Genomic DNA, 19369 nt, shown 5'->3' with positions numbered 1-19369 from the left:
CTAATAACTTTGCTTCTTTGAATATTATTTCCCCACAGCCCCCTGGAAAAAGATTGTAAATTAGTTTAGGTGCCAATTTTTTACATACAATATTTATTTATGGGAAAGAAAGAGAATATTTGATCCTGAACCTGTTAAAAAAGGCTTAGGTTTATTCATGTTTGAACATTAAACCCCATTAGGTGTCTGAACAGATTTGAAACTTGTTCGTAAAATGATAAATTAGCGCCAGCCAGTGGTATACCGCCATAGTAAAATTGTTGGCGTGCCACCATTCTCCCTAAAAGTAAGTTTTTCGCCACCCAAAAGAAAACAGACAAGGTTTCAGGGTCTAAACTTGTCCCTTTTCGAACAATGACTTTAGTAACACCTTTAACAGCTTGTGGACTTCAAGAGCAATCAGTATAAATTATAGGAAAGAATGGATACCAGAATCTGTAAAACTGATGATCAGATGACCATCAGTATTTATGAGGCTATAACCAAAGTTCCAGTTCCAAAAATTGTAGGGAGGTATATGGACTAACAACAAGTCCTTTCACCTCTTTGACTTCTTCTTCAGAAAAACTAGCTACTGGAAGCGCTATTCTGCTCCAGTCTGCGAACAATGGATATATACGATTATGAACAATAATAAACTGTTATTGATTGTGGGAAGTGCGAGTACCTGAGCTACCTGTCCCCAGCAGTTTAAGGCACTAGGCCGGCCGGTACCAATACGGCTCTTCCTACTCATTCCCGCTCTCTTCTGCACAATCAAAAACTATGGATAAATTGCGTCCCATTAAAAATTGACTTCTTCAAGCTTTAATCCTTATTAAACAATATTTCTCTTCTTTAAGGTATCAATTGCTGCCTTAAATATCTTACGATCAATTTCCCATGGCAGGTTAGAATCCAGGATAGCTGTATAAGTATTTGGAATCTTAGCCAAGGAGCAGAAACGCTTAAGAGCAACAGTCTCCTCACTCTGAGCCTGGCAATCAAATAAAATATGCTGGATTGTTTCCTCTGTTGAAAAGCAGATTCGGCACAAAGGGGAATGATGTAGCTTCCAATTAAATAACAAGCTATTTAGAAGTAGGGCACCTGATTTCAGTCGGTAATATAGCACTGTATTTAATCTTGTATGAAATGGAGATAACATTAATGTACTGTGATTAACTTTGGATATTTGCCTGATAATATCTCGTGAATTGAGGTCAGAGGAAGGACTAGGAGATAACATGGAAGCCTTTGCTGCTAGAGAATCAGCCATATCATTATATTTTATACCTTTATGACTAGGAACATGTTGAAAATAAACTTCATTTTCCTTGATCTTAAGATTAAGAAGCTGTCTTCTAATATTATATAAATCTTTGTCATTAGCAATTCTATTAATATTTTGGATCAGTAGTAATGCTGATTTAGAGTCAGAGAGACAGAGTATATTTTCAGATTCAATGTTATAATTTATAAGAGCATCCAAGGCCAGGCGGATGGCACATAATTCAGCAGACAGGATAGAAGATCCCAATGGGAGAGGAGAATAAATATTCAAATTCAGGGATGGGATACATGCTCCTGCTCCAGCTCTTTCCCTCTGGACGGATCCATCAGTATATATTTTTCTATAGTTGGGGTAAGCCTTTGAGATGTGTTCAGCCAAAATAGTCTGGATCTCATAATTAGGAATCAAATCTTTACTAATAGAGATAAGTTCTACTTGACAGCTTGGATCAAAGCTGAGAGGCACGGTCAAATTTCAAATTGGAATAATGGAATCAATACCAAAAATTATGGAAGGATTCGGCTTTTTCTCACTTTTTTTTTATATCTATGGATTTTATGAGCGTCACATTCAGACACCTTAGATATTACGCTCTGCAACGCTGTCGCGAGCAGAGTCGAATAAGTCTACTACAAGAAAATTTTCAAAGTGATTTTCAGGCAAGGTAGCCCAAATTGAATTTATTAAATGGTTGATACTAGCGACCTTGTTGAGCCTGAAACATTTCCACTGATACTGAGTTAATCAGATCGTAAAGTTATGCTATGTTGATGTGTAGGCTAGGCAAATTCTAGATTAGGCTATAAGTTTCTAGTCTATCTTTAAAAGTAGGTTAGCCTAGTTAAGAGGCTTTTTCCGTAAAATTATAGCAAACAATATAACTGGCTTTTGTATAAAGTGAATATACCACTCGATGCCTTTTTTATGCTATTTACAAATATAATAATCACTTTTACCTCAAATTCAGATTTAAGCACTTTTTGAGCTCATAAAAAATGACCTAACATGGGGTATAAAAAAGGCTAAAAATGTTTTTTTCAAACTTTAAAACACTGATCTCAAACTTACTGTTTCATTATAAATCCATTTTTTGGTAAAATTCTAGTTAATTGACTTCTCACTATCTTAGAAAGGGTTTAGGTTAGGAAAATGAAGCTTTCAGGGATGTGTCTACAGGCTGAAGTATGTCCCAGGAAGGTATTTTAAAGTACCCACCTCCACTCCTCCCTCTAGAGGGCCCTGAAATTTGTCTACATGACAGGTCTATACCTATTGAAATTTTGACAAAACGACATTTTACCTTAATTTTCAGTGGTAAAATTCTAGTTAATTGACTTCTTGCTAGCCTGTAGCCTATTGGAAAGGGTTTAGGTTAAGAAAATGAAACTTTCAGGGATGGGTCTACATGCTAAAGTATGTCTCGGGAAGGTATTTTAAATTACCCACATCCACTCCTTCTCCCTCTAGAGGGCCCTGAAATTTGCCTACATGATAGGTCTATACCTATTGAAATTTTCCCAAAACAACATTTTACCTTAATTTTCAATTACTAGTTACTTTTTCTCTGCCTTTAGTTTTGAAAGTGCAATTCCTGTTATTTGAGTAGAATTTTGAGCCATATGAATGTTTTTTTTTCAAAATTTAGGAAATGTTTTTGCATATCTTTAAAACCTTTAAGCAAAGTTATGAAGCTGAAAAAAAATTGTTTGTGCTTCAATTAAGCAGAAAATCTATTTTGCAAACTTTTATAACACACATGTTTTTAAGAATCATCAAAGGTCAGGGCCCTCTAGAGGGAGAAGGAGTCGAGGTAGTTCCTTCAAAATACCTTCCTGGGACATACTTTAGTCTGTAGATTCATCCCTGGAAGTTTCATTTTCCTAACCTAAACCCTTTCTGAGATAGCAAGAAATCAATTAAATAGAATTTTACCATTTTCAGTTACTAGTTGCTTTTTCTCTGCCTTTAGTTCTGAAAATGCAATTCCTGTTATTTGAGTAGAATTTTGAGCCATATCAATGTTTTTTTTTCCTTCAAAATTTAGGAAATGTATTTGCATATCTTTTTAACCTTATAAAATGAAATTGAGCAAAGTTATGAAGTTGAAAACAATTTTGCTATACTTCAATTAAGCAGAAGATCTATTTTGCAAGCTTTCACTTTTATAACACATATATTTTTAAAGGTCTCTAGAGGGAGAAGGAGTGGAGGTAGTTGCTTCAAAATACCTTCCTGGGACATACTTTAGTCTGTAGATTTATCCCTGAAAGTTTCATTTTCCTAACCTAAACCCTATCTGAGATAGTAAGAAGTCAATTAACTAGACTTTTACCCATTTTTTAAATGTTATATAATTCACAAGCACTGATTTTCCAATATTAATTTGGATAAATTAATTTTACCAATGTTATGGTGTTTTCTTCTTTGCACTGAGAAAATGTAGTATGTTTTTGTCAAAACAGCACAGAAAAAAACATAGTATTATTTTGTCAGAAACAACAGATAACTTGTACTTTAATTGAAAATTTGTCATTTTTAAAAGCTTAAAAAGTGCTTAAATTTGAATTTGTGGTAGAAGCAACTATTATATTTGTAAACAACATAAGAAAAGGCATCAAGTGGTATGTTTGCTTTATTGGTAAGTTAGTTTTATGAACTGTCATAATTTTTTGAAAATTTGTCATTTTTAAGAGCTAAAAAAGTGCTTAAATATCAATTTAAGGTAGAAGCAATTATTACATTTTAAAGAGCATAGAAAAAGTCATTGAGTGGTATATTCACTTTATACAAAAGCCTGTTATATGGTTTGCTCTAAATTTACCATTTTTTCTTGCTCACATTTGAAAATATGTTAGCATAGTTAAAAAAAGCTACTGAAAATCAGCTATTACTCCAGTAACCATTGGATTTGACATTATTAAACTATTTCTACTGAGGAAAAATTAGGCTCTACTGAATTGAACATTGTAATAATTCAGCTATGTATACAGCCTAGAGTTATGTTCAGGCTTATCAGGGAGCAGGGTTGTAATGTATGGTAATTGTTAGGTTGTAATTGTATGGTAGGCACCATCCTATTTGAAATATTGGTGGATTGAATGGTACTTCTCTTCTGTTTCTTTTTTTTAGTTCTGAGGAGTCCTGCACCAGACTGTTTTCAAAATCCTGGCCACTGGACCATGCCCAGCCTCTGTTGCTGTGGCAGTGATGTTAATTTATAAAATGCTGGGGGAGAAGGACAAGTGTTTTCAAAATCTAGAGGGGATGTAGTTTTGTTAATTCTTGATTTTTGGATAAAATTCTAGACAAGCTACATACTAAAGTAGGCTATGTTCAGGAAGGTATTTTGAAGTACCTATCTTTACCCCATCTCTCTCTAGAGGGCAGTGACCTTTAAAACTCTCTTTGTTGTAGAAGTGAAATGTTGGAAAATAGATCTTCTGCTTAAATAAAAATTCAAGAAAGGTTTTTTCAGTTTCACAACTTTGCTCAATTGCAATTTATGTGGTTTCAAAGATCTACAATATTTCCTAAATTTAGAGAAAACTCCTGTTGATATGGCTTAAAATTCTACTCAAATCAAAGGAATTGCATTTTAGAAACTAAAACCTAAGACAAAGAAACTGAAACTCCATATTTCAACATTTATATCTCTTATTTGTCTTGGATCTGACATATTCAAGCCAAAAAAATATATTATGCTTCTGAGTATTCTTACTGCTTTATTTTGAAATATCCTAAGTGGTAAATTCCCCAAAGAGTATGTCATATTGTCATTGATCAGATGAAAGCTCTTTCAAAATGGGCAGGGCAGTTGTGATCACCAGGGATTTATGAACTACATCAAAAAGACTGATCAAGTATTGGAAAGTTGACATTTTTTAATGTTACCAAATTTTCTTTCACCAAATTTTTTTTTTTAGTTTATAGTAATTTTTTCACCCAATCATTTAAAGAAAAGAGTTTGAATGCATTTATGAAGAAAAGGTGAGAGAAATTGGACAACAGCCATCCTTATCCATTTTTTTCATTTTATAGGGATGGACTACTGTTTTGGCTTTGGGGAGTATACACAAGTTACAGTTATTGGATTTGAATATTACACAATGGTCTAAAAACTGTTTCAGATAAAAGTTTTTGAAATGGAAACAGGGACATTTGGAAAACAATTGATAGTATTTTTAAATTTTGTCAGATTTCTTTGTACTTGATAAGGAGAGACAATAGAATATTTAATTAGGAAGCTGTTTTAGCCTACAATCCAATAGGAGCAAAGGATAGTGAACTTTTCACAATTAATACAAGAAGTAGACCAAGAATAGTTATTTTTCTGTTAAAAAAAAAAACAAAAAACTAAACCCCAAAGACTATGGGGGAAAAGTGGCACTGATTAGTGTTGGGCCATATTCAGTATTGATATATTGAGGCAAATATTAATATCAAATATCAAAATGTAAATATTTATGTCAAAAATATATTTTTTTCTGTGTTCAGCTTTTTCTGCTATTTTAGATCCAACATAGAAAATTGTTGCATATAGTATTTTTTATTTGTAAGTAAACAGACATTTTTGGGGAGGGGGGGATTTTCTACGAGGAAGGTTTTCGATGGGATGGAAAGTTTCCAGGGATGAACTTACAAGGGGGAATTTACCAGAACTGTACAAAATTGTTCCTATTTTCTCTTTGCTGATTCAACTTTTCATGTAGAAACGTTCTGGTTAAATTGTCATGACCACCACAGTACCTGGGGAAGTGCTATACATTATGGATTTCGCCTACTGTTTACATATAGTATTTGTTATTTGGGAGAAAACAGGACAATTTTTGGAAGGGGGTATTTTCCATGGACAAGGAAGTTTCCAGGGATAAACTTACAAGGGGAAAATTTTCTGCTGGAGAAATTCTTGATGGGAGAATCTTCTGTGAGAGAAATTTTCCATTGGGAGGATGACATAGGAAAAATTTCCCATCTAGGGGTTTTTTCACCATGATTCAAAAATAGATCATAAACTAAATGGAAAACAAGTCTTTTTTCAAATGAAAGTAGACTAAAGAGAATTTCTTGGCAAAATTGTCCAGAAGAAAATTTATGGGTAAAATGTTCAGCAGAGATGGATTTATTATGGGGGAAGATATTGGAACTTAAAGCAAAAAGAAATCATACAACATATGAGGGGAGATACCCTCTCCTCAATGCCTTGTTCCATGCACTAAAGTTTGACTTCTTGTCCAGATTCTTTAAGAACAGTTGCTGAAACACAAGGGTTGTTTAATTAGAATGAGAAGCTTTTTAAATACTAAAACAAAACATATATGAGGGGCCTCCCTGTAAAATATGCAATAATTTCTGTTTGTCTCAAGTTTTAATGCTGATCCTTACTTTCATTACAAAGAAATTTAACCACTGAAAGATAGAACCAATTCTCGGGGGAAAATATTGACATGTTGCTGATTTAGAATTGCCAAAACTAGCCAGTCGGTTGTATTTCTTTATTCTGAGCCCAAGTAATTTCAAATCTGGATTTCTATAAAATTAATTTATGTAATTTAAGTTTGTTTTATTGTTTGATTTTGTATTACCCACAGTTTTGAGAAAATTGTGCAAAATACGCTTTAAGTACAATTTTTATTGAGCTTTTGAAAGGCCCAGAGTTAATCTGAACAAAAAAACGCATCAGAAATATCGAAATCAATATACATTGATTATCAAATATTGAAAGTAAAAATGTTGATATATTGTTAGTCAAGTTATCACCCAGCACTAGCACTAATCGAATTTATGCTGAATTATATGCTTTTAAATGGTTTTTTGGTGAGACTAACTCAGTCTTATGGCAACATTTTGAATTGCAGTAATAGACATAATGGAAGGAAGTAGAAGAATGAAATACCCATATACCATCTCTGCCAAGATTGCACAGTTCCCACACAGATTTTATTTTGAAAAAAGTAGACATTACAGATGGTGGTTTTACGGAATGGCTGCTTCACTTCCACTTTTCTTCTGGATCAGCTCTGTTGGTAAGGATTCCCAGTTTTATTTATTTTAAACAGCAGTAGGCAACCTAATCCCTACCATTCACCATTGCTACTATACAAGCTTTATCCAATGCTTAAGCTACTCTTTGGACCTTAAACCCAATATTTTAAAGTTTAATTTGACCAAGTATGTCTTTTTACATGAGTTAGTCAATTTTACATTTGGACATGTGTCCAAGTCTGTCAATGTTACATTTGTTATAAAGTTGCATGGATATTCCTTGGGAATTTAATTAATACCAGAAAATAACAAAAATGAAAACTTACTTTGCTATTAAACACTAAATATATTATATTTGTTTCTGTTCATCATTACATTTGTGTCTGTTCATCATTGATCATAAGATGATAACACTCCTTTTGTTCTTATCTTTTTCTTTGTTCTAAAAGAAATATAAAGTCACTAGATTTTTATAAAAAGATCAATAATATAATAGATCAATAAATAAAATAATATATAAAAAGATCAATAAATATAATAGATCAATAAATAAAAAAATAAAAAAATACAAAAAGATCAATAAATAAAAAATGAAAAAAAAAATAAAAAGATCAATAAATATAATAGATCAATAAATAAAAAAATAAAAAAAAATATATAAAAAGATCAATAAATATAATAGATCAATAAATTAAAAAATAAATAAAAAATATATAAAAGATCAATAAATAAAAAAAATAAATAAAAAAATATATAAAAAGATCAATAAATATAATAGATCAATAAATAAAAAAATAAAAAATATATATATAAAAAGATCAATAAATATAATAGATCAATGAATAAAAAAATATATAAAAAGATCAATAAATTTGCAAACACCTGTTTAAATTTTAGTCAATGTTTTGCATGGAAGACCTGACTTTTTATATTCAGTAGAGAAGTTTTTCTATTTCATACCAGATTCTACACCGGGTAAGTAGACCTATCACACTATTTTACTTGTTGTGTAAGTCCAAGAAGAGGAAAACTTGTAAAATTTGCATCTTTGATGCTTTAAAATGGAACTATTTTGCCTTTATCCAAGTGCAAAAATCCTACTTTTTTTTACTAATAAAAACTTAATCTGATGACTCTCATCTTAGTTATTAGGCTTCTTTTTTGGCTAAGATCTTTCTTCATTCTGTTATGATCTATAGTCTAAGGGCTTTGGTGGAAACATCAACTAAGTCCTCTCTTCAATGTTCTATTTGGCAGAAAGATTTTCTAACTAGAAAGAAGTAAGATCTTAGCACTTTCATAAGGCAAAACTTTATCAAATTTATGCAATGTAAAGAATGATTTTGATGTATAGAGATTAATATCTTTATAAAGATCACAAATTACCTGTATCAATTATAATGTAATTATAAGCCGTCCTGGCCGAGTGGGTTGGTGCGCTGAATTCGGGATCCCTTGTCTGAGAGGACGCGGGTTCGAATCCCAGTGTACCCAATTCTTCAGTTTGGGACGGGGGTCAGTGGCGTGACTCTGTAAGCTTAGCCAGAGTCGACCCAGCTCTAAATGGGTACCTGGAGAAATCTGGGGAAGGTAAACAGGAAGGGTGTGCGAAAGCACAGGATGGCTGGCCCCCAACCCCCCATTGCACTTCCTGGCTGAAGGGCCAAGAAACGGAGATCAGCACCGCCGGTACGGACTGTGAAGTCTAATGCCGTATCCTTTACCTTTAATTATAATGTATCGTCTGGCAACATCATTGAAAAAGTAGAAAATTCGAAAAGATATCAGATATTTTATTTGTTTAGTTTTTATGGCACTTGGCATTAACCAAGTGACATATAGCAGTCGCCAATTCTGTCGGTCTGTCGGTCCTTGTTTTGCTACTTTAGGCACTTCCAGGTAAGCTAGGATGATGAAATTTGGCAAGCGTATCAGGGACCGGACCAGATTAAATTAGAAATATTCGTTTTCCCGATTTGACCATCTGGGAGGGAGTCGGGGCTCGGTTAATTCGCAAAAAATAGAAAAAATGAAGTATTTTTAACTTATCAGCGGGTGATTGGATCTTAATGAAATTTGATGTTTGGAATGATATTGTGTCTCAGAGCTCTTATTTTAAATCCCGACCGGATCTGATGACATTGGGGGGAGTTGGAGGGGGAAAACCTAAAGTCCCGGTTTTGCTACTTTAGGCACTTCCAGGTAAGCTAGGACGATGAAATTTGGCAAGCGTATCAGGGACCGGACCAGATTAAATTAAAAATAGTCGTTTTCCCGATTTGACCATCTGGGGGGGGAGAGTAGGGGCCGGTTAATTCGGAAAAATAGAAAAAATGAAGTATTTTTAACTTTTGAGCGGGTGATTGGATCTTAATGAAATTTGATATTTAGAAGGATATCGTGGCTCAAAGCTCTTATTTTAAACCCGACCGGATCTGGTGACATTGGGGGGGGGGGGGGGTTGGGAGGGAGAAACCTAAAAATTGGAAAACACTTAGAGTGGAGGGATCGCGATGAAACTTGGTGGAAAAATATACGAGTCCTAGATACATGATTGACATAACCAGAACGGATCCGCTCTCTTTGGGGTAGTTGGGGGGGGGGTTAATTCTGAAAAATTAGAAAAAATGAAGTATTTTTAACTTACGAACGGGTGATTGGATCTCCATGAAATTTGATTTTTAGAAGGATATCGTGTCTCAAAGCTCTTATTTTAAATCCTGACCGGTCTGGTGACATTGGGGGAAGTTTGGGGTGGGGAGACCTAAAATGATGGGAAACGCTTAGATTGGAGGGATTGGGATGAAACTTGGTTGGAAAAATAAGCAGAAGTCTTGCATACGTAATTTACATAATTGGAACGGATCCGCTCAATTGCGGGGACGAAAAATGACGTATTTTTAACTTACGAAGGAGTGATCGGATCTTCATAAAACTTCATATTTAGAAGGACCTCGTAACTCCGATATCTTATTTTAAATCTCAACCGGATCAAGTGTAATTGGGGGGGGGGCAGTTGGGGGGACCGGAAATCTTAGAAAATACTTAAAGCGGTGAGATCAGGATGATACTGGATGGGAAGAATAGAAACCTGTCTAAGATACGTGACTGACATAACTGGACCGGATCTGCTCTCTTTGGTGGAATTGGGGGGGGGGGGGGTAATTTTGAAAATTGAGGTATTTGTAACTTACGAAAGGGTGACCAAATCTTAATGAAATTTGATATTTAGAAGGATCTTGTGCTTTAAAGTTCTAATTTCAAATTCCGACCAGATCCTGTGACATTCGGGGGAGTTGGAGGGGGAACCGGAATTCTTGGAAAACATGAAAATTGGAGTATTTATATCTTACGAATAGATGATCGGATCGTAATGAAATTTGATTTTTAGAAGGGATTCATGTCTCAGAGCTCTTATTTCAAATTCCGACCAGATCTTTTGACATTGTGGGGATTTGGAGGGGGAAATCTTGGAAAAACACTTGGAGTGTAGGAATCGGGATGAAGCTTGGTAGATAGAATAAACAAATGTCCTTGATACGTGATTGACAGAATCGTAATGGATTCGCTCTCTTTAGGGGAGTTGGGGGGAGGGGTTCAGTGATTTGGCGAGTTCGGTGCTTCTGGACGTGCTAGGGCGATGAAAATTGGTAGGCGTGTAAGGGAGCTGCACAATTTGACTTGATAAAGTCGTTTTCCCAGATTCGACCATCTGGGGGGCAAAAGGGAGAGGAAAAATTAGAAAAAATTAGGTATTTATTACTTACGAGTGGGTGATCGGATCTTAATGAATTTTGATATTTAGAAGGGCTTTGTAACTCAGAGCTCTTATTTTAAATCTTGACCGGCATTAAGCCTCTTATTTTCCTTTTTAAATCAATCTATTGATTCATAGAATTTTGTTAGAGCTCATACCATATGATCTCTTGGCTCTTAGCTCTTCTCGCCTCCTCACAAGTGACGAGCTTCAGTGCGGACGAACAAAAAATAACATTTTTCTGGATATTACCTTGCTTTTGAAGCGTGAACATAAGCTAAATTAGAAGGATTATTTTTTCAAGTTACAAGGATAAACTATTATGAAAGTGTAAAGATTGAATCTCATTATCTACGTCACTCGTACAAATACCGATCTACCTGTGTTTGCTGAGAAATTGTGCAAAAAAGATTGGATTTGTTTGTTTTGCTAATTAATGGATTATCTGACGTTGAGTCTGGAACTGTGTGTGAACTGGATTCATTTCATGGGATGCAGCCTAATAGACTAGTACATAACGCTATATTAAATTTTGCCGTGCGGGCGAAATCAAAAGGTATTGCAAATGCCGATATTATCAAAACTGGTTGCGATTTTTTCGCCGACGATTTGGTGAGCGAAGCGAAGAAAACAATTTGGTCTGTGGCGAATTATGCTACTCGACCAAGTGAAAGACTGAAATACATTTGCAGACATTTTGAAAGTTTTAGACTACTGTGATAAGAATTCAGTGGAACTGCCGAAGTTTGTTATATACGAACCGGACGAAGTCCCCACAATTCCTGGCGAGGCAAGCGCTACGTTAACCCGCGAGGTAAATGATTTATGTCTAGAATTTAAGAATTTTGTGTCTATGGCTAAAGCACAGAGCCTATGTTGCCCTTCAGCGAGTAGTGTCCCAGGCCCCGCCAATCCTGTAACAGTCAATCCCCAGACATCCTATGCCGTTGTTCTTAAAATGCCAAAGTCTCTTGATAATCCCATTGCTCGCAAGCAGTTTTTGGATACCATCTGCCCCAACTCAGCCGAAATAAGTGAGCTAAAAAAGGTGAGACAGGACTGGAAATTATTCGTCAAGTCCAAATCTTCTGCTGAAAAGATCGTTGAGAAAATGAAAGTTAGTAAGCCTGAGGTCTCTGCCATGCTCAAAGAGAAAATGTTTATTGCTGTTTTGAAAAAGGTTCCACCTAGTATGACCCAGACTGATATAGAATCCCTTGTTCCATGTGCATTAAAAGCAATAGAAATCGGTAGCTTTGAGCGCTCCAAAGTGTTCAAGCTGTATTTCGGGACCAGTAAGGATCTCGAAGACTTTCTTGCAGTCTCAGTCCGAATCGGTTATGAGAAGCTGCCTGCTGAAGAATTCAAATTTCTCCCAAAAAGATGTTATTCGTGCCATAGAGTTGGTCGCTTAGCGACTAATTGCGTATTGACGCCTATATGTGGTCGTTGTGGTGCTTCTGATCACACATCCACGAAGGATAATTTGTGCACTAAAGATATGTACTGCATTATATGCAAAAAGAAAGGCCATACATGCTATAACATAAGATGTCCGGCTAATAAAGCGATAATCAATATGAATTCCCTACCAAAATGAATCTAGAACCCGCTTGTGCTAAGCATGCAGTTGCAACGTGGAATTTAAATGGAAATATCCTTAACCGGTCTATTTTTATCGAGGACCTTCTTTCAAGATATGATATTGTGTGTTTGCAGGAACATTTTGCAACCTCTCTCAGCCCTCCGTTATTGAACCTGTCACCAAACCATCAAGTTTTTACAGTTGCAGCCAAACGCTCTCGCACTCATGGCCGGCCATCTGGTGGCCTTGCGACTTACGTTAGATCCTCTCTATCAACTTCTATGTTTGACTCGGCATTAGACTTTCTCGCTATCAAAATGCATGATATTGTTATAGTGAATGTTTACCTCCCTACGGACTATCGTGATGATCGATCAGATAGACAGTTTGCCATAAGTGTTGCAAGGCTATCCAAATGTATTGATAAAATAAAAAACCATGGACTTTCTTGTCTGATAACAGGTGACTTTAACTGTGATCTTGAAAACCTGAGCGGCAACAACAGTTCAAGTTCTAATCGTGCTAATATGTTACTCGGTATGCTAGGTGATGAATTTATACTCGCGTCTAAGAATAAGAATTTTTCATATATTCATAATTCGGGAAGTATGTCAAACCTAGATCATGTTATGCACACTCAATCACTTACACCGAGTGAGGTTCTTGTTTCTGATTTAAATTTTACATCTGACCATTTTCCATTGTTTTTCAATATTGATTTAAATAGTAGTGTTCCGCCTCCTCCTGGAAGGCTCCAGAAGCGTCCTTATTTTGTTTGTGATTGGAAACGTGCGTCTATGAGTTCATTTCAGTCGACTTGTGTTGAACTTGTTTCAAAAGTCCGCGTTCCTTTTGATCTGCTGATGGTTAGTTCTAAGAACCATCCGGCGGAATCACGAATTTGGTTGAATATTTATTGTGGTGAGCTTGTGCACGCATTACGTCTCGCTGAACAGTCAGCTGTACCATTTAGACGGGTGTGGCCTGGTACCGAAGTACCAGGCTGGTCTGCAAATGTTAATCTTCAAAACGCGTGTAGTTCGGCAAAATTCTGGCTTTCGGTTTGGCGTGAGGCTGGATGTCCTCGAGACGGGTGGGTGAATAAGCTTCGAATTCATAGTAAACGTAAATTCGCGAAAGAACTTTCACTACACCGTAGTGCAATTATTCGTTCTTCATCTCAGGCTATCCTTACCCACCCAAATAAACTTTGGTCTTCATTGTTTAAAGAAAGATCTCATGTAACAATGACCTCAATATCTCGAGATAATTGGGTTCAGCATTATAGAAATGAATTTTCGGCTCCTGATATCAGGCTACAAAAAAGTTTCGGTGTGAAACTGGATGATTTCTTCTCAAGTAAGCGAGAAGAAAACAGTCCGGGTGTTAAAATTACGAGGTGTTCTATCCGTTCTGCTATTAGAAAACTAAAAAAAAAGAAATCGCGCGGTTGTGATGGTATATCAATTCAGCACCTGCTGTTTTGCTGCGAGCTGTTCCTTGAGCACCTTGCCCTGCTTTTTCAAATAATTTTTAACCTGGGTATAGTGCCTGATTCTTTTTCAATAGGAATATTAACACCTGTGCCTAAAAAGGGAAAGCCACTTAGCCAGTGCTCGTCTTTCCGACCTATAACTGTGGCTAAAGTTTTTTGTAAGTTATTTGAGGCACTTATTGTCGATGAACTGCGGTCGAAATGCACAGTCCCAGACAATCAATTCGGTTTTCAGCCTAGTCTTGGTAGTGGTCACGCTCTTTCTGCTCTTGTTTCGGCTTTGATAGATGCTGAGAAAAGCGGCGAGAGCATAGCTCTCGCTGCACATGATGTCAGAAGGGCCTTTGATTCACTAATTCATGAGCAGATTATTTTAGATATGGGCCTAGTAGGTGTTGTTCCAAGTATGTTAAACCCTTTATATGATATGTATAAAAATTTAAAAGCTAGGCTTAAGCTACCAATAACACCAAACCTGACAAATAACCCGGTACTCCCCGTTGAAAAAGGTGTAAGGCAGGGTGCATTGACATCACCTACCGCATTTAATAACAGTATCGTTAAACCACAATCTAAGTCAAATCTGACATACATTCTGAGAGGAATTGATCTATCGTTAATAAGCTATGCAGACGATGTACTTAATTTGAGCCGCCTCCTTCACGGTTTAGAGGAGAATTTTATCCAGCTTCAAGTAGAATATGGAAAAATAGGCCTTCAGTTTAACGAAAAGAAATCTGATGTGTTGTTATTTAATGCTAAGCAAGGGTCTGCTGTTGATGCTAGGCTGGGTGGTGCTACTGTTCGGCTTTCCGAACGCATAGTTTATTTGGGGATCCCTATTGGTCGGTCTATGCTTGAAACACGTCATCTTTTGCAGAGTCATCTGCAGAAGCAGATCTCTTTAGCGTATAGCCGTGTTGTAGTTTATAAGCGTCAGTTTGATTGGCGGATTTTGGCCCATCTATATAATGTAATGGCACTACCTCATTATCTGTATCTAAGTCCCTTTTGGAGGATTTTCCAAAAGGAAGATAAGAAAAAATTGCGGTCTACATATTATAAATATGCAAAGTACCTCTTACGGCTTCCACCATGGACAAGTAACCGTATTGTGACAAGTCGATATGGGATCATCAACCCTAATGAAGCAATATTAGCCCAGATCGCCAGATATAACTCTAATATTGTTACTCATCCTTGGGCAATTATTTTGAGGCAATAGGTTTTTTATTTTTTGTAGTTAGATACTCATGTGTTCTTTATTTTTCTTGTGTGTTGTGTATTCTTTTGTAGTGAGTTTTTTTTTCTTTTTTTTTTGATGGGAATTAAATATGCATGTATGTATGTATGTATTCCTGTACAGTGATATTTAAAGTTGTATGTATGCAAAAGCGGTTCAGTGCTTCATCGAATGTTCTTTATAAATTATTCCATTGTTGTGATGTTTCTTTTTTCTTTTTTTTCTCATATTCCTTTTTTTTGTCGTTTTGTCTGTATACTCCGTCTCTGTTTACTTTGTATTGTATGACGGGTTAGAAATAAAATAAGTAAATAAATATGAGCTCTTAGCTCTTGTTTTGCAATAGGATTAAAACAGCAATTTGTTTGTAAGTGATAATTAATCATCATATTTATTTTCAAGAATTAGTTTAAGTCAAACTCTAGTCTGCTCAAAGATGACCTAGATTAACAAGGGAAACACTGGTAGGCTTAATAGGTTAGTTGACTTTAAAAAGGTAGGCCTACTGGGGATAGAATGCTGCTTTATTTACTCTCTCCTGCAATTTAGAGTGTCTAAGTGTATTTTGGTATCCTTTTTACCTAAGTGTATTACCTTGTAGTGTTCTCCTTAAAATAATTGAAGGATAAATATATACTCCAAGCTTTATAATTAGTTTTAAATCTTACCTGCATAAAATGACTAAATGTACTGCATAAAATGTACTATATATTTTCTTTTCATTGTTCCTTTTGAATAAGAAATTCCGAAATATATGTATTACCAAATCGCGCTAACTGCAGTGCATTTATTAACGAATGACAAGGTCTTAATGCATTTTCGTTCCTGTCTTTTCTTCTGACCACTACTTATAGAAAGGGTGGCTATAGAACCGTGGGAGAGGGCTCATTTGATTGTAAATCCAAAGTTCTAGTGCCCCTTTTAAGAGTCGAAAGGGATTGGATTAAAGTAGAATGTAATTTTTGCAAAGAAATTGTGGTTTTGGTATTTACATACTTTAAAGTCTAAAATCTTCCCTGGATAGCTCTTGCATGTTAAGTTTTTTGTTCACAAAATACAAAATAGAATTTGCCCATCTGACAAAAACACACCAGCTACTGAAAAAAAATTTATCTTAATTGACTTGTTGAATGCCACAATAAGTTTGAATTCAGGGCTAAAGTATCGATATGCCGAAATTATGACTGACTTCAATACTTTCAACAGTGCTTTTGGTGTGGTTGATTTTGTTGGTGGTTAAGAAGTATTTTGGAAAAATATCGCAGTTAATGAAGATGAAATGCTCTCGTTTTTATGGCACTTGGTATCCACCAAGTGACATACAGCAATTGCAAATTCTGTTGGTCGGTCTGTCTTTCCTGGTTTTGCTACTTTAGGCACTTCCAGGTAAGCTAGGGTGATGAAATTTGGCAGGTGTATTAGGAACCAGACCAGATTAAACTAAAAATTGTCGTTTTCCCAATTTGACTTACCGGGGGGGAGGGGGTTGGGACGGTTAAATCGGAAAAATTAGAAAAAATGAGGTATTTTTAACTTACGAACGGGTGATCAGATCATAATGAAATTTGATGTTTGGAAGGATATCGTATCTCAGAGCTTTTATTTTAAATCCCGACCGGATCCGGTGACATTGGGGGGGGGGAACCTAAAATCTTGGAAAACGCTTAGAGTGGAGGGATCGGGATGGGAAAAATGAGCATAAGTCCTAGATACGTGATTGACATAACTGGAACGGAACCGCTACCTTTGGTGGAGTTGGGGGGGGGGCGGTTAATTCTGAAAAATTAGAAAAAATGAGGTATTTTTTACTTACGAAGGAGTGATCGGATCTTAATGAAGTTTAATTTTTGGAAGGATATCGTGTCTCAGAGCTCGTATTTTAAATCCCGACCGGATCCGGTGTCATTGGGGGGGGCATAAAATCTTGGAAAACACTTAGAGTGGAGGGATCGGGCTGAAACTTGGTGGGAAAAATAATCACACGTCCTTGATACGTGATTGACATAACCGGAACGGATCCGTTCTCTTTGGGGGAGCGGGGGGTTGTTAATTTGGAGAAATTGAGGTATCTTTAACTTAAGAACGGGTAACCAGATCTTAATGAAATTTGATATTTAGAACTAACTCGTGTTTCAGAGCTCTTATTTCAAATCCCGACCAGATCTGTTGACATTGGGGGGAGTTGGAGGGGGAAACCGAAAATCTTGGAAAACGCTTATAAATGTCGTAGATACATGATTGACGTAACAGGACTGGACCCGCTCTCTTTGTTGGAGTTAGGGGGTGGGGTCCCGTGTTTTGACGAGTTTGATGCTTCTGGACATGCTAGGACGATGAAAATTGGGAGGCGTGTCAGGGCGCTGCACAAATTGACTTGATAAAGTCGTCTTCCACGATTTGACCATCTGGGGGGCTGAAGGGAGAGGAAAATTGAGGTATTTTAATTTACGAGTGGGTGATCGGATCCTAATGAATTTTGATATTTAGAAGGACCTCTTAACCCAGAGCTCTGATTTTAAATCCCGACCGGCATTAAGCCTCTGATTTTTTCTTTTAAAGCAATCTATTGATTCTTAGAATTTTGCTAGAGCTCATGCCATATGAGCTCTTGGCTCTTCTGACCTTGTCACAAGTGCCATATGAGCTCTTATATCTTGTTTATTTAGTTTATCTAAAGCTAAGATAAGAAATTGCAAGAATATATAGTTCTGATAAGGATAATGAACATATGACAACCTCAACTACAGTAAGAAATTGAAAAATATCACAGAAAGCGGGTTTGCAGCCTGTCCAGGGGGTAATGATGGGTGTTAAGAATATTTTTGTTTGGTAAGTTTGGCCTTTCTTGAACCTACAAAAACCTTCCAAGAAATTTCACATTGCAGACCTCCTAAAACTCATTTACCATAGAAAAGATTGTCCATCCTCCTTAATTATAGCTTTCAACGTGACAAACAATGTTTTTTATTCTGTTTATTTTGGAAGTTTTTCTTGTATTTAATGGGCTTTTATTTTTTTTTAGCCAACTCTCCCGCTAATATCCGAGCTGCTGAAGAGAAAAAGCGCAAAGAAGCTGAACATCATCACTAGGAAGCTTCTCTTTTTTTGTCACGCTTATCATAACAAATAAAATCTTACTTCAAATTTATTTCCGTTTTGATATCTAGTCCTCTTGTTACCCCTTAGGACATCTAATCGACATTGTGAGGTACCTATTTTGTACTTTCTCCGTAGCTGCTCAATTTTGCATATGGGAGAAATTTTTCCAGGGAGGGGGGCTGGTCCCCCTTTTTTAGTCAACTATAGCTCTTCAGTCGGCTGAATCCAACACCTGTTCATAATCGATAAAACTTAGGACAAAAGGAAAATGATGAATCAGGCATTCCTCAATTATTAGTATAGGAGAGAAATTTGGTCAACTCATTCTCTCATCTTCCTAATACCACACCAGTCTTCTCTTAAAACTTTCCCTGCATTATATCTAAATGTAAAAGTATTGTTATACTAAGTAATTTGTTTCCTGAAGAAACCAAGCTGATGGCTCTATAATTACAACACTCAGTCTTATCACCTTTCTTACAAGGGAGTTTAATCTAAGTTTCTCTAAAATCGGTAAGTACTTCTTCTTTTTGAAAATCATACCTGCGATCTTCAGGAATTTGTTTCGAACTTCTCAACCACCATATTTCAAAAACTCATTTACCACATTTTCAACAACCAAGGTCTTATTGATTTTTAATCATTTTAGTACTGTATCTAACTTTTCTTCGCAAATAAATCTTTCTTCACTTCCAGACCGTCACAATTTTGTTCAATCTTTTCTGTATCATTTCTTGTAACTTCGCCATGATTTAACACAACACTTTCTTCGTTTCTAATTGACGGGTTTCTGTCATTTTTTGTCTCCAGACCGGCTACTTCCTCTGCGTTTCCTTACATGCCAATACAGTATTTTACTATTCTACTATCTGGCCCCTTCGATAATTTTATCCATAGGTTCTTGTACCTCCTTAATCCACACTTTAATACATTCT

At 36.0% G+C, this 19369-nt stretch overlaps 1 long non-coding RNA gene across 1 annotated transcript; it reads left to right on the top strand.

The window, feature by feature from the left end:
* Positions 1-1913: 1913 nt before the first annotated feature.
* On the top strand, positions 1914-18483 carry LOC136039412 (uncharacterized). The gene is made up of 3 exons (XR_010620435.1): positions 1914-1937; positions 7129-7296; positions 18358-18483. It is a non-coding gene; the product is annotated as an uncharacterized LOC136039412 (long non-coding RNA).
* The last annotated feature ends 886 nt before the right edge of the window (positions 18484-19369 follow it).

The sequence above is a fragment of the Artemia franciscana genome, chromosome 19 (assembly GCF_032884065.1).
Source record: "Artemia franciscana chromosome 19, ASM3288406v1, whole genome shotgun sequence".
In the NCBI taxonomy this organism is placed as follows: domain Eukaryota; kingdom Metazoa; phylum Arthropoda; class Branchiopoda; order Anostraca; family Artemiidae; genus Artemia; species Artemia franciscana.
The sequence above is the reverse complement of the archived record's forward strand: the minus strand, read 5'-3'. Positions and strand labels throughout refer to the sequence as shown.